The sequence below is a fragment of the Chionomys nivalis genome, chromosome X, assembly GCF_950005125.1.
Source record: "Chionomys nivalis chromosome X, mChiNiv1.1, whole genome shotgun sequence".
Taxonomy (NCBI): Eukaryota; Metazoa; Chordata; class Mammalia; order Rodentia; family Cricetidae; genus Chionomys; species Chionomys nivalis.
In genome coordinates, this window is record NC_080112.1 from 36,256,263 (window position 1) to 36,274,506 (window position 18,244).

Consider the following 18,244-nt stretch of genomic DNA (forward strand, 5'->3'; position numbering starts at 1 on the left):
CTGTTTGAGCAGGGTGTCTTCCCAGCCAGGTCTTTTAAGAACCCTATTGGTATTACAACAGTGTCACTGAACTAAATCTATTGTGAAACCAAAACCTTGTATTCTGTAAGCAAAACAGAATACTTAAACTTGTGATTCTACTGGAAAAATAAATCTACTTAAAAATGCTAGAAGAAGCCAGGCGGTGGTGGCACACGCCTTTAATCCCAGCACTCAGGAGGCAGAAGCAGGCGGATCTCTGGGAGTTAGAGGCCAGCCTGGTCTACAAGAGCTAGTTCCAGGACGGGCACCAAAGCTACAGAGAAACCCTGTCTCGAAAAACAAAACAAAAACAAAACAAAACAAAACAAAAATGCTAGAAGAATGTAGACGATCTAGCCATTCATTGTCTCTATTTTGTTTTTCTATTTTGAAACTGAGAATGGAACTCAGAACCTCAAACATGCTAAGCAAACATCCTACCACTGAACTGCACCCCAAGACTTTATCATCTCAAAGTTTAATGACCCATGACTGGATAGCTCCAAAGACTGAGTCTTTACACTCAGTTTTTTTTTGTTTGTTTGTTTTGTTTTGTTTTTCAAGATAAAGTTTCTCTGTGTATCAGTCTTCATTGTGCTAGAATTTGCTTTGTAGACCAGGCTGGCCTCAAACTCACAGAGATCTGTCTGCCTCTGCCTCCTAATGTTGGGACCAAAGATATGCCTCACTACCGCCCAACTTCAGTATGTTTTTAATATTAGAAAGGAAGCTTAAAATCATGTTGCTGAATGAAAACAAATCTAAACATATTTCATTATCTTTATATGTCTTAAACCCTCCAAATATGCAATTGCACACCATTCTAGCAAGATATTTTGCAAGGATTGATATTAAAACATAAGATTATTTTATCACAGATACTTCTGTATAATCCATGGTGCTGATAAATATGAATATTACAATATATGAGAGACACTTGTAGACCTTACAGCAAAGGATAGTCTCCCTTTCTCATTAATTTCTGCCACTGTCTAAAACCAACTGTCATTGCCTAGTCTTTGTACATATATCAATGCATATATACTCATAGTATGTATTACATAATGACCTTTATATATACCTCAGAAACTGAAAGCCTTAGCTCCCACTTGAATTGACCAATGTCTGTCAAATATAGAAGCACCTCACTAGTATTAGTCAATTATGCTCTGCTGAGTTATTAGATTATTTTTCCACCTCTAGCCCAAAAGTTGTGTATAGGGAACAGGATATTCACAGATCTTCTTTGGCATGACCTGGTACCCAATGAAAGAAGGCCAAAGGAATCCCTAGATATGGTCATGTCTCAAAAAGCCTCTATTTTTCTGTTTTGTGTGTAAGCATTGCTCACACATATTTTTGAATTTGGTCAAAGTGTATGATTTGGTGGTTTGTGGGGTCAGAGTCATAGGCCCCTGAGAAAAGTGAGAACAAAGGAGCTCACAGCAATATCTCTTAATTCCTGGCCATCCTGAGACCATCTATGTTGGCTTGTTAAACAGGCTTGTATGTTACTAAAAGTAACCACAATGATTTTGTTTCTTCTGGGCCAAGTAGATTAACAGATATGAAAGCACTATGAACTCACCCAGATGTCAGATTGTGAATAGGGTGATGGAGAGAGCACAGAAAAATCTGGCAAACAAGGACAGAAGTGACTTTGGATGCAACATATTGGTGTGGGCCATGAGGGTATTTCATACTGTATCCACCTGTTAATTTTCCTTCAAATTCTTTTCTGCTTATTGTTGAAAATATAAGAAAAACATACCAGACAAACTATAACTAACCCCTAAATACAATTACTATTCCAACAGTTGTATAACACAAGCATTGCTTCCGTTGGATTATATGCTTCTAGTCGATTTTGTTTTTTTAATCTTATAACAAGCATCAAATTTGCTATGTTACCAAGGAAGACCTTGATCTTCTGATCTTTCTTCGTCCACCTCCTAAGTGCCACCATGGCTGGTTTATGTAGTGTTAGGGATCTAACCCAGGGCCTCATGCATAGTAGGCAAGTACTAAGCTACATCCTCAACCCCTACTCTTTTTATATTATTCATTGAAAATTTGTGATAAAATATATAAAACATAAAAGTTACTTTCTTAACCACTTTTAAATGTCCAATTTATCAAATCAGGCATAGTGTGCAATACTGGGGAGGCAGAGGCAGGAGTATCAGTAATTCAAGGAAATTCCCAGCTATATAACAAGTCGGAGGCCATCTTGAGATTTATATATCTGTGTGTGAAATATATATTATATACAATATATAATTTACATATTAAATATATAATAAATGTTATATGTAACACATATTTCAATGTGACTTAATATGTTCACATTATTGGCCACTCAATTTCCAGAACGCTAGTTTTCAATATTGAAACTTTATACCCAATTAAACAATAATTATTCATTTCTTCCTCTAATTCTCCAATCACCCTCTTATTTTCATCTATAAAATACTCTAAAATAATTGCTGTGAGAATTAAATAAGATAAATTTAATGGGCTGGATATTTGTGTCATGTTGAAATCCCAACTCCCAGTATGATGGTAAATGGGGTCTGGTCTTTGTGAGGTAATTAAGTCATAAAAGTGAATTCAGGAGTTTGTCAAACATGCCCCTGAGGGCTCTCTTGCTCTCTTGTAAAAAGAAGAAGCTGGCAGTCTGAAACCCAGAAAAGGACTCTCACCAGAACCCTACCATGCTGCAGCATCCTGATCCCAGATTTCTAGTCTTCAGCACTTTCAGGAATAAATTTCTGTTAATTTTTAGCCCCCAGTATATGCTATTTGTGAAGATAATAGTGTATATGAATTGCGTACTTCATACAGTTCTGTGCTTAACAAAAGTTAGATAGTACTATTATTTAGGTTTCTTATAAAAACACAAGGAATTAACAGGACTTAAACAAATACAAGTGCAGCTTATAATTAAGGAAAATGAGTAAAAAGAAAGAAGGCACAAAAGATTTTTTCAAGAATATTTAAGGAGAAAAAATACACCTATCAAGAATGTCTCCCCTATGCAATAGTTCTTGCCCCCTTGCAATAATGTTATCTACTAATATCTAATGATCCTAATCCATTTTATCTTGCATGGTGTCATACTTTAATCCTTAATTTCCTTTTGACACTGTACTGTGTGTAAGTAACTCACAAGTCCTGAGAAATTGTGCATCTGTTCTGTTGTATTAGTGGCACATAGTGATAGGTTGTTATTTACTTTAATGTAGTGTGTGCTACTTAAAATGTGAATTAGTTCTCAGCATTTATTAATTAGGGAAATTTATTTTAAAAATCTTGATTTTAGGTTTCATTCATTTAAAAGACCTGTTTAAAAGCAGCATACATTTTGTGGGGTTACAACTGGCTAAACTGTGAGGATGGTCCTATTTTGGTTCCTTTTACTTAATTAGCTAAAGCCTTTGCGAAAAGTGGACTTTGAGGTTAATGAACAACTTATTTTTCACATATCAAACAAATCCATACACCCAAGCTAAGATCACTACCATTAACCATCTGATATAATGCTCAACCTAGCTTTGCTAGGCAACTGGATAACCCTGACTCCAGATATGGCTATAGATCATGTTCTTCCAAGATAGCAGATTCAATAACTGTGAAAAGTCTGTGAATTTACTCTACTTATAAGTAGTCTAGTAGAGCTTAGTGTGAAGAATAGTTGATTCCTCCCAGCAACTGTGGTAGCTAGAGCATCAGCATTTGTACTAACTTCCAAAGCTTAAGTATTCACAGAGTAGAAAAGGGACTGCACTTATAAGAGAGGCATCCTAAGCTTAGAGAACTTAAATCTTTATAAATGGTCAGTGAATCACTGTTCACTACTGACTTTTGCTCCAGAGGAAAGACACTACCTTTCTTATAATGGGGTAGACAAAAATGTGGCCTTATTGCTAAAGAGAGACATTATTTCCATTGTCCAAGACACTGTCAATCAAAAACCCTGGGACAGTTATTCTAGTAAAAAGATCTTGAAAGATATACAGCAACACACACAGAAAAACAAACATGGAGAGAATTGTCTTCCCAAATGTACTCCACGTCATTTATTCTGTCAAACTTTCTTTTACAAGAACAGTTCTCATGAACTTAAAAAGAAATTGTTTGTTTCTTTGCTCTCACAGTTCTCTTCTGGCATCAAGTATGAGGAAGGTTTTCCTACAGTAATCAGTTCTCCAGCTCTCTGACCACCAACTGGGTTTCCTCATCATATTTTTGACACCTAACTAGTTACAGTTAGTGTAGACCCGAAGGATTAAGGTCTCAGTCCAACACTTCCCCCATTTTGAAAGCCAATTACAGCAGTGAATCCCCAGGTCAGCTATAATTCTAGCCAACTTGGCTCTATACCAGCCGTTCCCACAGAGTTAGTAATTTGCTTCTATGGCTCACAGGAATAAGCTTACCACTTACATGTTTTGTTTCATTATTAAGCATATGATAGTGTACATAGATGGACAGCCAGGTAAAGAGGTGCCTAGAGTGAGATCTAGAATGGTTCTATTGTGGAGATGAGGTATAGCAGCCACCTGGTATGAGAATGTCTTTCCCAACCCAGGAAGTCTCTGAAGCTTGCACTTTTGAGATTTTAATAGATATTTCATTGCGTATACATGATCAATTATAACTCAATTTCTAACGCCCTACTTCTTTCTGTAGGATTGGGGAATGGTAATCTGAGAGTTCCAAGCTTCTGTTTATGGCCTGCCTTTTCCGGTGATCAGTCCTCACCCGTAAGCCCATCCAAAATCTCATCAGAAAAAAACACACTCCTGGTACCAAAGAAATTTCAAGGCATTTAGGAGCTCTATATTAGAAACCAAAGTCAAAGACCAAATATCAAAACAAAAGAAATACTAAGCAGGACATTTTAAAATTTTATAGGAGCTCCCTGCAAGAAACTGAAAACAAAGACCCTGATGAGAAAGTCTTAATGCACAGACTGTCCCAACCTGTGACCTTACTTGGGGAAGCAAACCAATATTGGCATCGGAAGGAAAGGAACTCATGAATAGTGAGTACGAAGTGTACTGGGTGTTCTTTCACTCACTAGCAAGTATTTGTTTTCAACCTTACCTCCCTGATGAAAGAGGGAGTAGTAGCTCTTGAAAATACAATTTTTAAAAAGACCCACTTTCTCCCAAAAGCGAGGGAAGGGTCAAAAAGGACTGGAGAGATAAGGAAGTGATCCTCTGGCTTGATGAACCTTGATAAAAAATGTAGACATAAATTTGAGACCAATGTGAGGACAATTCGGGAGACAGACCCACTAAGAAGCTAAGCATGCAGCTTAGCATAGAACACCTTGCTAACATACTCCAGGCCCCGGGTTCCAGCTATGGCACTGGAAACAAAAGGAGTTCTAAGTATGTAGGCATGAGCAAGTGCTAGCTCAACAGAAGAAAGTCATAATGAAGTTGGAAGAGAGGGGATACTGCTGAATGATATGGAGGAGGTAGAGTTGATCAGGCATGCTGGAGAACTACTCAGACTGAAAGAAGGAGAAAGATCACAACCGGTGCAAGTTGTTGGTGGCACATAACTTTTAAAGGATTCACAGAGATCCACCTGCCTCTGCCTCATGAATCTCTGTGAGTGCGAGGCCAGCCTGGTCTGCAGAAGGAGTTCCAGGACAGACAGAGAATCCTTGTCTCAAAAACATACAAATGAACAAAAAAAAAAAAAAAAAACACAACCTGCTTTTAAATTAGGCAAGTGGGTGATTGGTGATGGCCTTAACTGAGTTACAGAACAGAGAAAGAGCAGGAAGCTTGATGTAAGTAAATATAGACATTACATTAGAAGTTTGAATTCCAGATACCCAGAGTACAATTGGAAATTTCCAGTAGATATTAGATATACAAGAATCTTATTCTATAAAATCTATGGCATTATTTTTAATTGCTAATATTACAGTAATACTCTTTATAATTTAAATTTTAATTATTTCAACATATTACATCATAGGCAAATCAATAGCTAGCAGACAGTTATTTTTTATAGGATGCATATAATGCTTCATAACTGGTACAGCTAAAAGTGTTGGAATAGGCATCCATTAAGCAGGCAGCTCACAGGCCTGAATACAAACCCAAACTACTTATTACTGCACTCTCTTTACACTCACGAAAATCTTTTAAGAGCAGAAAATAGCACTTCATTTTCAAAGTGTCATTTTCACTGCGATTGCAATTGATATATTGCTAAAGTACCAAGACAATTTGTGACTTAAGAGGAAATAAAGCAACTCAGAAGTTCACTCAATCACAGTTCATGAGCAGTTGTCTTGCAGCTTTTGCTCCTAAAACTCTCCCCTTTGCTATCCAAATGCTATGATATAAGAGAGAATTTCCCCTGCGACATTGTCACTATAGTATTACCAGAATCAAATAAAATTCCAAATTGTTAATGAACTGAGTGTATTTGAATTTGTATGTGAGTCTTTTAAAAAAGAAACATCCCCAACCAAATATTGCGTATTTGTTAACTGAGCTAAACAAATTAACTGCTTTCCACCGAATCCTACAGTACATATTTGTTACAATCTATAAAAACAGAAATGAGTAGAACCAGGCATAATTGCTCCTTCAACTGTCACTCACTAATGCTTCCAATCTGTTAGTCTTGTTTGCCTTATTTTTTGTCCAGAGCCATCTCATGGTTCATATTTCCTTCAGACTTCTGTTGAAACAATTGTTAACTGTGAGCTTCCACTCACTGCTGTTTGTCCAACCTTAGTGATAGCACCTAATGAACAGGAGGAAAGGAGCAAACATTACATTATCTTGCTGACATTGCAAAACAAAGAATTGCAATTTGATCAAATGCAAATTGTAGTTCAGTAGGACATCTCTGTCTCAGATTTCTACCTTTCAATTAGATGACTTGTTTCTCTTCTAAATTTCCCCTGTAGAAGGACGTATCTGATTTTATTCCCACACGCTTTTTAAAAGCTACCATGATAGGAATATTTTGGTATGCTAGCCATTTGTATTCACATTGGCATCAGAGATGGCAGATTTTCTCCCTGATGAAGAATATGTCAAACAATTGTGTATTTGTAAGCTACAGTGCTCTAAATTTTTTCCTTTCCATTTTCTGTGAGAGCCTAAATCCAAATGTGAGCAGTGCCCAGTAAACGAGCATTGTATACTTAACAATGCAGCAATGATTAGAGAAAGAGTGGAAAAGATGATTGTATGGTTGATGGTCTATGCCTGTTACTGAGGGATCAAGGATCACTGGTTGAGATTGCTTTTCATTTCAAAACAACCAACCCCCTTTCTTTTAACTTTCTTATGTCTTCTTGTTGAAGCTCAGTATTTCCATGAAAATGAGTGGTGTAAGATACCCGATTTGCTGTTTCAACTGAAGCTAGTAATATTTCTGGGTACCCTTTTATACAGAGCCTGCCAACTTCCACACCAAAACCGATGTCCTTTTCATGCTTAAATGAATTGGTTCCTGACATGTCCCTGGATTTCAGAGATTTAGCTTTGATTATTGCTGTGGATTTGAGAGCAGCTTATGTCTAGGGTGGCCCAGAATGTCGCATCTGGAGTCAAATACGTATGGGATATTAGAACAGGTTCCTGAACACAATGTAAAAGCAAAAAGAAATGGAAGATGGTAATGGAGAATTTAGACAAAACAATTATGAGGTTCAATGCAGAAAGCTAAGATATACCTTCAGGCAAAACAAATTGTGTCCACTTTGAGGTAGTTTCTTATTCCTCCATGCATGTGGGTGGAGGGGAGGGGACTGACCTTTTCATTTTCCTCTTGGCTTTATTTTTTATAGCAGGGACTTTTGGACCCCTGCGGTACCTGAGGTACTGCTTACTCATCTTGCTTCTGTCTCCTAGCAACCTGTAGGGTACAGCAGTAATTCTGGTCTAATCAGTAATAAGCTATTTGTACAGCGACAAGTGTAGAAATTCAGAGGAGGCTGTTTGCTAAGGATAACTAGATGAATCTAGAAAAGCTAGAAGCTGGGAAGCCAATCCTGAACAGATTCACTAATTTCCTTAATATTCCTAAATTCCCTAATAAACCAGGCTCCCTAAATTTGAATCTCAGCTTTGCTAATTCCTAACTATGATAAGTAAAACAATTTCATTTTGTTTGTTTGTTTGGTTGGTTTTGAGATGGAGTCTTGCTGTGTGATACTGGCTAGACTATAGGTGCAGCAATCCTCCATTATCAGTTATCAGCATGCTGCGATTACAGGTGAGCACCTTCATGCTGGGCTTGAAGAAAGCTGCTGATCTCTCTCAAGTTTTGGTTCCTCATTTGTAAAGGGTGGCTGACAGAAGTACCTATATAACCAGGCTGTTCTGGACTGACAGGCTTCATACTGATATAGCACATACTCTCGGACATACATACTCCCCTGGAATTGAATAATACATTTCACTGCCACTTTGCTGAATTTTAAGGATAAAGGGGTGGGGGTTATACAGGATATAACTGTACGCAGAAGGGATACATTTAAGTTCTGGTTACGAGTATCTAGCTAGGAGATGTCATCACTTTTTGGCTCTGGATTATTGGAAGAAGGACCACAAAGAAAGTACAATGGGCATATAGTAGAGATAAAGAAGTAAGACCACTGTTTGTCCCAAAATTTGCATGTCATGAGAGCAACTAGTCACATGTGGCTACCTAAATTTAGGTTGACTGAAATTAAATAAATCTGGCCTAAAAGATGACTTAGGGGATAGAGATACTTGCTGTCTAGCCTGATGACCTGAGTTTCAATCCCTGAGAGCCACATGGTAAAAAGAGATAGCTGACCATTAAGTTGGCTTTTGACAGCCCCCACATGAACACTCCTGCTTCTCCACTGAATAAACAAATGTAATAAATAAAATGAAATAAAATTCATTTTCTTAGTTTTACTGAATCCATTTCAAGTGCTCTATTATCACACATGGCAAATGGCTGCCACATTGGACGGCCTAGACCTAAAAAGCTTTTTTTTTTTAAAAAAAAAAAAAAAAAAAACACTGCCTACTCAGAGATTTTAACAGCAGGTCTATTTCAAGCAAGTCTGAGTTATTGGGACTGGGATAGTAAGAGGTTTACAAGTTTAGAAGCCCCCTTTCATTAGGCTGCACACTCTTCTATTAGATCTGAAGTTCTAAACATAGTATATCAGGCACCCAAGCCAAAACTCAGGGGAAAACTGAAGCTGATGCTCAGGCCAGTGTGAGCATACAGTGATGGTGCTATAAGGATCACTATCTCGAGTTAACCAGAGGTGTCCCTGGGAGGCTCCCAGGGTGGGTATTTGACCAGTAAACACATAATTCTTTTGCTGATAGAAAGAGAAGCAGATGTGTCACTCAGCCTTGCTTCTATATTTGCCTACGGCTTGATTACTACAATGTAAACAGCTGCAATTCCAATAAAATGGAATCAAATATTATGTCAAAAACATGTGCTATGTCCTTATTTTGTTTTGCATGATAAGTTCTTTTTTATTTGACAATTAATTTCTTGATTACTGTCTGTAGAGACCATGCTTACCAGTCCTCTTTGTACTAGGTTGTTCAATACTAGAAATGGAACCCTGGGCCTCATGCATGCCAGTCAAATGCTCCACACCAAGTTACACCCTTGATGGATTTTTGTATGGTCTTGGATACTTTTTCTAGAGCAATTATGTTGTTAACTCTATAAAATTGAGAGCCAAAGAGACCCTCCAGGATCAGACACTTGACTGATCTCATTCTACTACTGAAGTCATGGTTTTAGTGGTCAGCCTTGGAAAATCCAGATGAACAGCCCTTGACTCTCTGAATGGTATCTTATCTTCATAAGAACAATTTCTGTCTAGAACTTGCCACAATAAGTACAAAGTTTAGTGGTTCGGCCATGTTCTACCACTGTGTCTGGAATTCTACCCAGATTTATTACATTCATTGAACTACAGAATAGCTTACTCTGGAGAATATGCACTACAGACCAGCTATACATAAAGGATTTCATATAAATTCCCACAGTAATTACCTTAAAAGTTTTTTTTTTAAGTTTTTAAAACATAGTGTGCAGGATGAGGAGACTAAGGCTTGGCAACAGGAAGATAACATAAGTAACTTGTTTAGTCACCCAATAGGGTGGGCCAGTTTGAGACCTGAACCTTCTAACTCCACAGTCAGCTCCTTGAATATCAATTGACATCTATCTCTTGGCCCCTTCTTGGTCAGTGTTCTATTGCTATGAAGAGACACCATGACAAAGGCAACTTTTATTTTAAATAGCATTTAATTGAGGCTTGCTTGCAGTTTCAAAAGTTTAGTCCATTATCAGCATGGCAGGGAACATGGTAGCACACAGAGAGACTTGGTGCGGGAGAAGTAGCTGAGATTTCTGCATCCTGATCCACAGGCAGAATAAAGAAGACAGACTCTGGTATTGGCATGGGTTTTGAAACCTCAAAGCTCATTCTCAGTGACACACTTCTTCTAACAAAGCCACACTTCCTAAACCTTCCAAAGAGTGCCATTCCCCAGTGACTAAGCACTCAAATCTATAAGCTGATGGGCCCATTCACATCCAAACCACCACATTCCACTTCCTGGCCCACATAAACTTGTAGCCATATCACTCAATCCAACTTCAAATGTTCCCATGGTCTATAATAGTTTCAAAGTCCAAAGTTTAAATCCTTTTCTGAAACTCATGGCAATTTCTTAATTGTAACCCCCTATAAAATAAAAATTAAAAAGTAAAGCACATAATTCTAACATACAATGTCACAGGATATACATTATCATTCTAAAAGAAAGCAAAGGGAGTGTGGTGAGGAAATACTGGACCAAAGCAAGACCAAAAACCACCTGGGCAAACTCCAAACACTGCATCTCGTCTACCAATGCCATTAATCTATAACTCTTCAACTTAGCCTCAGGCAAATTTTTGGGACAAGGGCAAAAAGCAGCACATTCTTTGCCAAATTTAATCCAAAATACCAAAGTCCACATTCTACCAACAAGCAGCATGGTCAGGCCTATCACAGCAATAGTTCACTCCTGCCTGCTACCAACTTCTGTCTTAGTCAGTGTTATTTTGCTGTGAAGAGACACCATCACCAAGGCAACTCTGTCATTATGGTGAGGAGCATGACAGAGAGCAAAGTGGCATGCAGGCAACATGGTGCTGAGAGGTAGCTGAGAGTTCTACATCCTGATCTGCAGGCAGTAGGAAGAGAAAGACTCTGGGGTCGGCATGAGCTTTAAACCTCATAGCCCATCCCCAGTGACACACTTCTTCCAGTAAGACCATCTCTCAAGTCATAGCCCTCCCTGGTAACCAAGCATTCAAATCTATGAGCCTATAAGTGTAGTGATGAGGCGAGTAGGTCTGCTTTTCATCCTGCCCTGCTCCCACACGGTTGCTTTGCCCCAGAAATAACAACACACAAATTGTATTCTTTTAAACACTGCCTGGCCCATTAGCTCTAGCCTCTTCTTGGCTAACTCCCACATCTTGATTAACCCATTTCTAATAATTTGTGTAGCACCACGAAGTGGTGGCTTACCGAGCAAGATTCAGCATGTCTGACCTGGCGGCTGGCTCCACAGCGTCTGCCCTGGAGAAGAGAGGCATGGCATCTGCCTAACTTCCCTTCTTCCCAGCAATCTGTTCTGTTTACTCCGCCTACCTAATTTTCTGTCCTATCAAGGGGCCAAGGCAGTTTCTTTATTAACCAATGAAAGTAACAAATAGACAGATGACCCTTCTACATCAATTGCTATTCAAACTAAGCTTGATTCTTTAATTAAGTTTATTTATTGATTACTATTGTGCATGTGTTAGAGGTTCACATGTGTAGGTCAAATGGCAACTTTATGAAGTTTTTAAATTAATTTTTACTTATATGTATGAGTGTTTCATTTGCATGTATATCTGTGCATCATGTATGTGCCTGATGCCCTAGAAAGCTAGAAGATGGTATCTGATCCCCTGGAACTGGACTTACAGATATTTGTGAGTTACCATGTAGTTCTGTGAACTGAATCCATGTCCACTGAAAGAGTAGTAAGTGCTCTTAACAGCTGAGCCACCTCCCTAGCCCCTCCTTCTACTTTGCACATAATTCCTAGCTACTGAAGGTAAGTTGCCTTGCTTGCCTGGCTTCACTCTGAAAGTCTATTTGGAGAAATGTCAATATTTTCAGAGAGTCTAATATATCTGAATTCCATTAGCCCTATCACCTTCTCAATAAGTGCAAAGATGGCCCTAATTTTCTCAATCATAAGAAGCATAGAAACAAAAATGGCAGGGAAGGATTTGAAAGGTTATTTCTGCCAATACAGAGTCCTCGAGGAGAGGGAATGTTGCTGACAGGTGAAGAGCAGGTAATTTGAAGCTTGAGAGGGAGCTCTAAAGTTTAGCATGCAGCCTGTGCCAGAATGCTCTGAGGAATCAGGAGAAAGGAAGTATGTATGAGGGAGGCAGAAAAGTGGAAATGGTAAGAAGCAGCAAGCATTTTGTTCTTTCGGCATTTGTTTCTGCTTCAGTTCGTAGTCGTTAGAATATTCTGTAATGTCAAGATTCTAGACAGCTGAGTGTTCAGCCTTGTGCACAATGAGCAGAGCTTTCCCAGACAAAGGTACTTCTTGTTTTTCCCTGTTGCCCTTCCTCTCCCCCACATTTCATTTTCTCTTGCTGTTCTTAGGTTACTCTGAACTTCATTCCTGAGCATTCTGTCACTTAAGAATACCCCGCTGAGCCATACTGATAAGACACTCGTAGGTAGACTGGCTTTTCAGACCTAGGAACACAGTGAACTCACTGAAATGGGCTCCAATCAAATTACAAGGAGCATTCCCTGGCGATTCCTCCAGCATTATCAGTTGTGATCTAGTCTAGAACATGAAGCAATCCTTTTTTTTTACTTTACTTCTGGGACAAAGCATGTGTCTATAAAAGACCCCCCCCACTGTCTGGTGGGGGTAGGGCAACTTCACAGTCCACAGAAAAAAATAAACCACTTTGAGTCTGGCAAAAGCCCCAGTTCATCATGGCTCCACAGATGTTAGTTTTAGTGAGGAGAAAAAACTCGGATGCATTTGGCGAGGAAACAGCAGTGAAAGGTCACTGTTTTGAATATTTATTTTTCTGTGTGTTTGTTGTTAAATGCTCATATGTCTCCAACCACTGCCCTGCCAGCCTTGTTTGTCAATCGGGTCTGTGCTTCCTTTTCCTAACAGTTCACGCTCCAGTCCTTCCCTGGCCCTCCCTCTCTGTGCCTCTGCTATCTGAAGAGCTATTTGTCTAATGGAAGCTTTTTAGGGGAAAAGACAGTGACAGTGTTTTAGCAGATTCAGAATCAGCCTTGGCCTTGGGCTGGTTAAGGATGTGTGACTGGGTCAGGAAAGTTTCTGGTGTGAAGTGGGGGGAGGGGACAAAAGATTTGGGCTAATTCCAACTCTCCCTCAAAGTTGCTGGAAAGCCTGGGACAAGATATTGCCCTTTGATGCTCAGGTTTCCTTGCCTGTGAAACGAGGAAGCACCCTGTTTGTTAAAACTCAAAAATGTTGTTTATAACAAAGAAAAGAGAGCAGAGCACAGTGGCACGGGCCTATAATACCAGTGTTTTAGAGGCAGAGCCAGGCAGATCACCAGAACTTTGAGTACAATCTGGTCTACATAGTGAGTTCTAGGTCAGCCTGGAGTACAGAATGGGGACCTGTCTCGACCCTACTTTCCCACCAAAAAGAAAGGAGATTGAAAAGCTGATAGTATAGGTGTCCCCACAAATCATTCTTTCCTAAACCCTACAACTAATGCTGCGTTTCTTTGAAATGTGAAGTCCTTGGGGCGATGAGTAAAGTGTTTGCTTTGCAAGCACAAAGACCTGAGCTGCCTATAACTCCTATAAAAAGCCAGGCAGGGTAGCCTTCAGCTGTAATGCCAGCACTGGGAGGCTTAGACAGCTGCATCCTGGGAACTAAGTAGCCGGACAGTCTAGCCAATCAGTAAACTCAAATTCAGTGAGAGACCCTGTCTCAAATAAGTATATTGTGTGACTTACTGTGTCACACTTCAGATTCCAGGAGCGATTTTTTTTTTCTTTTTTTTCCTTTCTTTTCTTTTAAATTTTATTTTATCTTGGGGGGAGGTTGCAAGGGCAGAGGGCAAATGCAAAGGGACGGGGAGGGGGGGATGAGTGGGATCAGGATGCATGCTGGGAAATCCGCAAAGAATCAATAAAAAGTTAAATTTCAAAAAAGATCATAAATAAATAAATAAATAAATAAATAAATAAAGTGTAATAAAAAACACCCGATGTCTGACCTCCACGAGTGCACACACGGGCACTACCCCCACAAATACACATACCATACATTCATATACACGCACTTTATTTTACAATAGACATAATGAAAATAAGATTCATTGTAAAATGAAACAATCAGAATTACCTAAAATTCCCTCATCAGACTACAATTATCCTTAGAAATCTACAAGCATGCAAAGGGCACCATGCCCAGAGAATATTTGAGCATTACAAGGTTACAGATGAAAGTTTGAATTGCCCATGTTCATTGCAGCATGGTTCACCACAGCCAAGATACACAAACAAGCTGAGTGTCCCTTAAGGAACGCATGTATTTAATCATCATAGGCTACTATCCATTCTGCTTTACAAAAGAAGGAAATGCTTTCGTTTGGCACAAAGATGAATAGGCTGCAAGCCAGATGCAGAAAGACAAATAACTTATACTTATGTATAAGGTAACAAAAAGATGAATTTAGAAACAGAGAACAAACTGATGGTTATCAGTATTTGGGAGAAAGGAGTGGGTGAGGATGGGAGATGTTAGTTTAAAAGTTCAAAGTTCTAGTTAGGTAGGAAAAACAAATATTGTGGAACTACTGTATTACAGAGTAACTATAATTAAAGATAACGTATTGAATATTTAAGAATTGCTGAGTAAGTTTCAAATATTCTCAAACAAAACAATAAGTACATGCAGTATGGATATGTAATTCATTGATTTAACCACTTGAGAATGTATACATATATCAAAATATCCCACTGTATCCATTAATTTATTCAGTTATAATTTGTCCATTAAAATTTGAAAAGTCTGGGTAGCTTAAATACTGAATACATTCTGTCTTCTATCCCCTCCTTTGCACATTATTGTATTTATTCATTCTAATAAATGATTGTTTTTCAAAGAAGAGTGAAGATTTCTTCATCAGCAAGGATAAGAATAATAACGAGCCAGGCAGTAGTGGTACATGCCTTTAATTCCAGCACTTGGGAGGTAGAGGCAGGTGAGTTTGAAGCCAGCCTTGTCTACAAAGCGAGTTCCATGACAGCCAGGACCGTTCCACAGAGAAACCTGTCTCAGAAAAAAATGATAATAGTAACTATTGTTGGTTTTATTTTGTGGTGCTGAGAATGGAAGCCAAGGCCTTGGGCGCACTAGATAAGTGCTTCAACTCTGAGCTACCTCCCAAGTTCTAAGACAAGATTTATGTATTGTTTTTCTCATGTCTAATCAATCCTGGGAAGCAAAAGGAACTTGGGACCTGAAACTATAAGGTTGGTGGTCCTAATTCAGTTCTTCACTGACTGTTTCAATCAGTCAGTCTGGACCTCCAATTTGCTCCTGCCTTTCCTAGGCTCTGACAGGTGCAGGTTCAAGCACACAAACAGTCCTCCCCTCTCCTTTTCCTAGACTCTTTCCCTGAAGACTGACATATGTGGACTGCACCACTTTTGCCCTCAGACTAAAAACTGGCTTTGGTCAACCAGAGGCTCTACCAGGAGACAGGAAGGTAGAGAAGAGAGAAGTGCATTCATTACCCTTCCTTCCTTGGAAGGATGTAGTGGCGGTTGTGTTCCGAGATTCCTCTTCCAAAACCGTATGTCTACTTTAGTTATGGACCCTCCTCCCCATACTCTTGTTGGCCCAAGGTATGCGAGGCTTCAGTGATTCTCACCATGCCCTCATCAGTCAGTCGCCTTTGGCCCGCCCACATCCACGAGAACAGTGTCTTCACTCAGTTCTCTGGTGGCCCTGTTGATTGCACCATCTGTTTCCTGTCAGGGTCCTGCCTGATAGAGTCTGGCCAGTAAACAGAACCCTCTCGAGTGTTTAACTCAGAGCACTTTACTGCGGAGAGCTGGTCAATCAGGTAAAGAAATTGCTTTGAAGCCACTTGGCAACTCAGAAGTTAGCCATGGCAGGGAAGCACAAAAATAGAGGGAGAGAGGGGCATTTGGAAAGCTGTTTCTGGAACAGGCTTGCCCAGCAAGGAGAAGGCACACCATGCTCAGAGGAGACCACTAAAATCAGAGTGGCCTGTTTCAGCTTGTTTTTTTCTCCAGTTCCTTCCATTGACTGTACCTATACATAGAGGACTAGGCAAAGGACACTATAATACTAATACACCCAATACAAATATACCTACGACCAATACAATAGCTGTGATACTTTAGACCACTCACTCACTAAACCACTCAGAATCATATCTTTGTGAGCAGAGGGAGACAGTTAGTAGTTTATCCACCTTAGAGGAGGATGTTCCCAAAGCAGCCCTAAATGAGCTGGAGTGTGGAGAAGTGTCTGCTAAATGTTAAAGTGCTGTATAAAACAAGATGCCTGCCTGCGTGTCCTGAAGTTTATGGCTTGTCATTTTCACATACTATCACTTGTGTTTTCAAGCAACTGCTTTTAATTAAGTACCTCAAGCAAAGAAATGCCTTCACCAGATCAATTCTCTTAAACTGCCTGGGAACGTGTTTTGCAAGGAAAGGCAATTAAAGTGCCGGCTTGGGAACTGCAATCATTTGTTTCTGACTAAGGTCCACTGGCTACCAAATCAAGGGGCCTGCAGGGGAGCCTGGCTGCTGTCTTGTGCAGTCCAGCTGCATCCCAGAAGACATGTGCCAAACCCAGTGTGGCAAACAGAAAGTATGCCCCTTTAGACATCCCCATGCCAGGCAGGGTTTAGGGAGAGGGAGCAGAAAGCCAGATGGAAAACAGACCCATCTTTATACAGGATTATTGTCAATGTCCCCTGGGCTCTGGTGAAACCAGGAGCCATGCTAGGTAGTCAGCCACCTGCCCAGAGTCTCCTTGCTACCGACAGGATGCATTTGCTCAGCACTAAGGGATAAAGATACTGGAGATTGCCTTTGTACCTGCTCAGCCTTCCTTTAGCGCATATATTTCTCCTTCAGATCTCTTTCCAGGCATTTCCTTTTTTCCTTCCACGTTTGTGTCACTAGCCATTCTGAGGAATGGTCTGAGGCTAGTCTTTCATCACTCTACTACATCCTTGCAACAATGACTCTGGAGTCTAACTGCCTTTGGAATGATCTAGAAGTTTTCCAAAATCTTGGAACCTAGGTTTATACCCTAGAACAATATCAGAATATCAAAACCTCTAGTTTTATGAGTGTGTGTTTGTGTGTGTATGTTTATTATATTGAAGATTAAACCTAGGGCTCCACACATGCTAGGCAACTGGGGAACTTTAAAAAATATATCAGTGTCAAGCTATAGCTGAAACTCAGACATAAAGTTCCCCAGTTGTTGTGATTGTACAACAGGGTGGAGAGTCATGATTTTAGAAGTAGATTTCAATTTTACCACATGGTGAAATAAAGCCACATACCTCCTGCTGAAGGGATATCAGTGGGAATGTTTTGTTAGAGGGATAAGAACCTTTCAGAATCACAAATGGACTGAACAGACAAGAGCATCCAGGGAGATGGATGGTCGGGCTCATGAGGCTAAGAGGCATCCCAAACCACTTTGCTTCTGGAGCTATTATACCACCCTACCTTTTGGTACCCAGTGTGGTGCCAAAATTATGCTTTTCTCACAGGTGACCAAGGTCTTGGCATGAAGAAGGAAAAGAAAAGATCCAGTTATTTTTATGTAATAGAAGGTTTGTGCCATTGGGGTTTGATACATTACATAAATGGAAAAAATGTGGATGTGGGAGGTCAGATGACTTTCCTGTGGTTATCTCAGTAGGCTTCTGAGAGGTGTATGGATCTCTCTGTAGTTCCATCTCACCTCTTTGCTCCTCATGCTTCTGTTGGAATTGGAGACTCCTTAGGAAACATTCGGAGGCTTGTCTTAGTACATTATTTACTTTGATTTCAATTGAAAACTAACATTAAATATTATATTTGTGTCAGGAGCCGTGT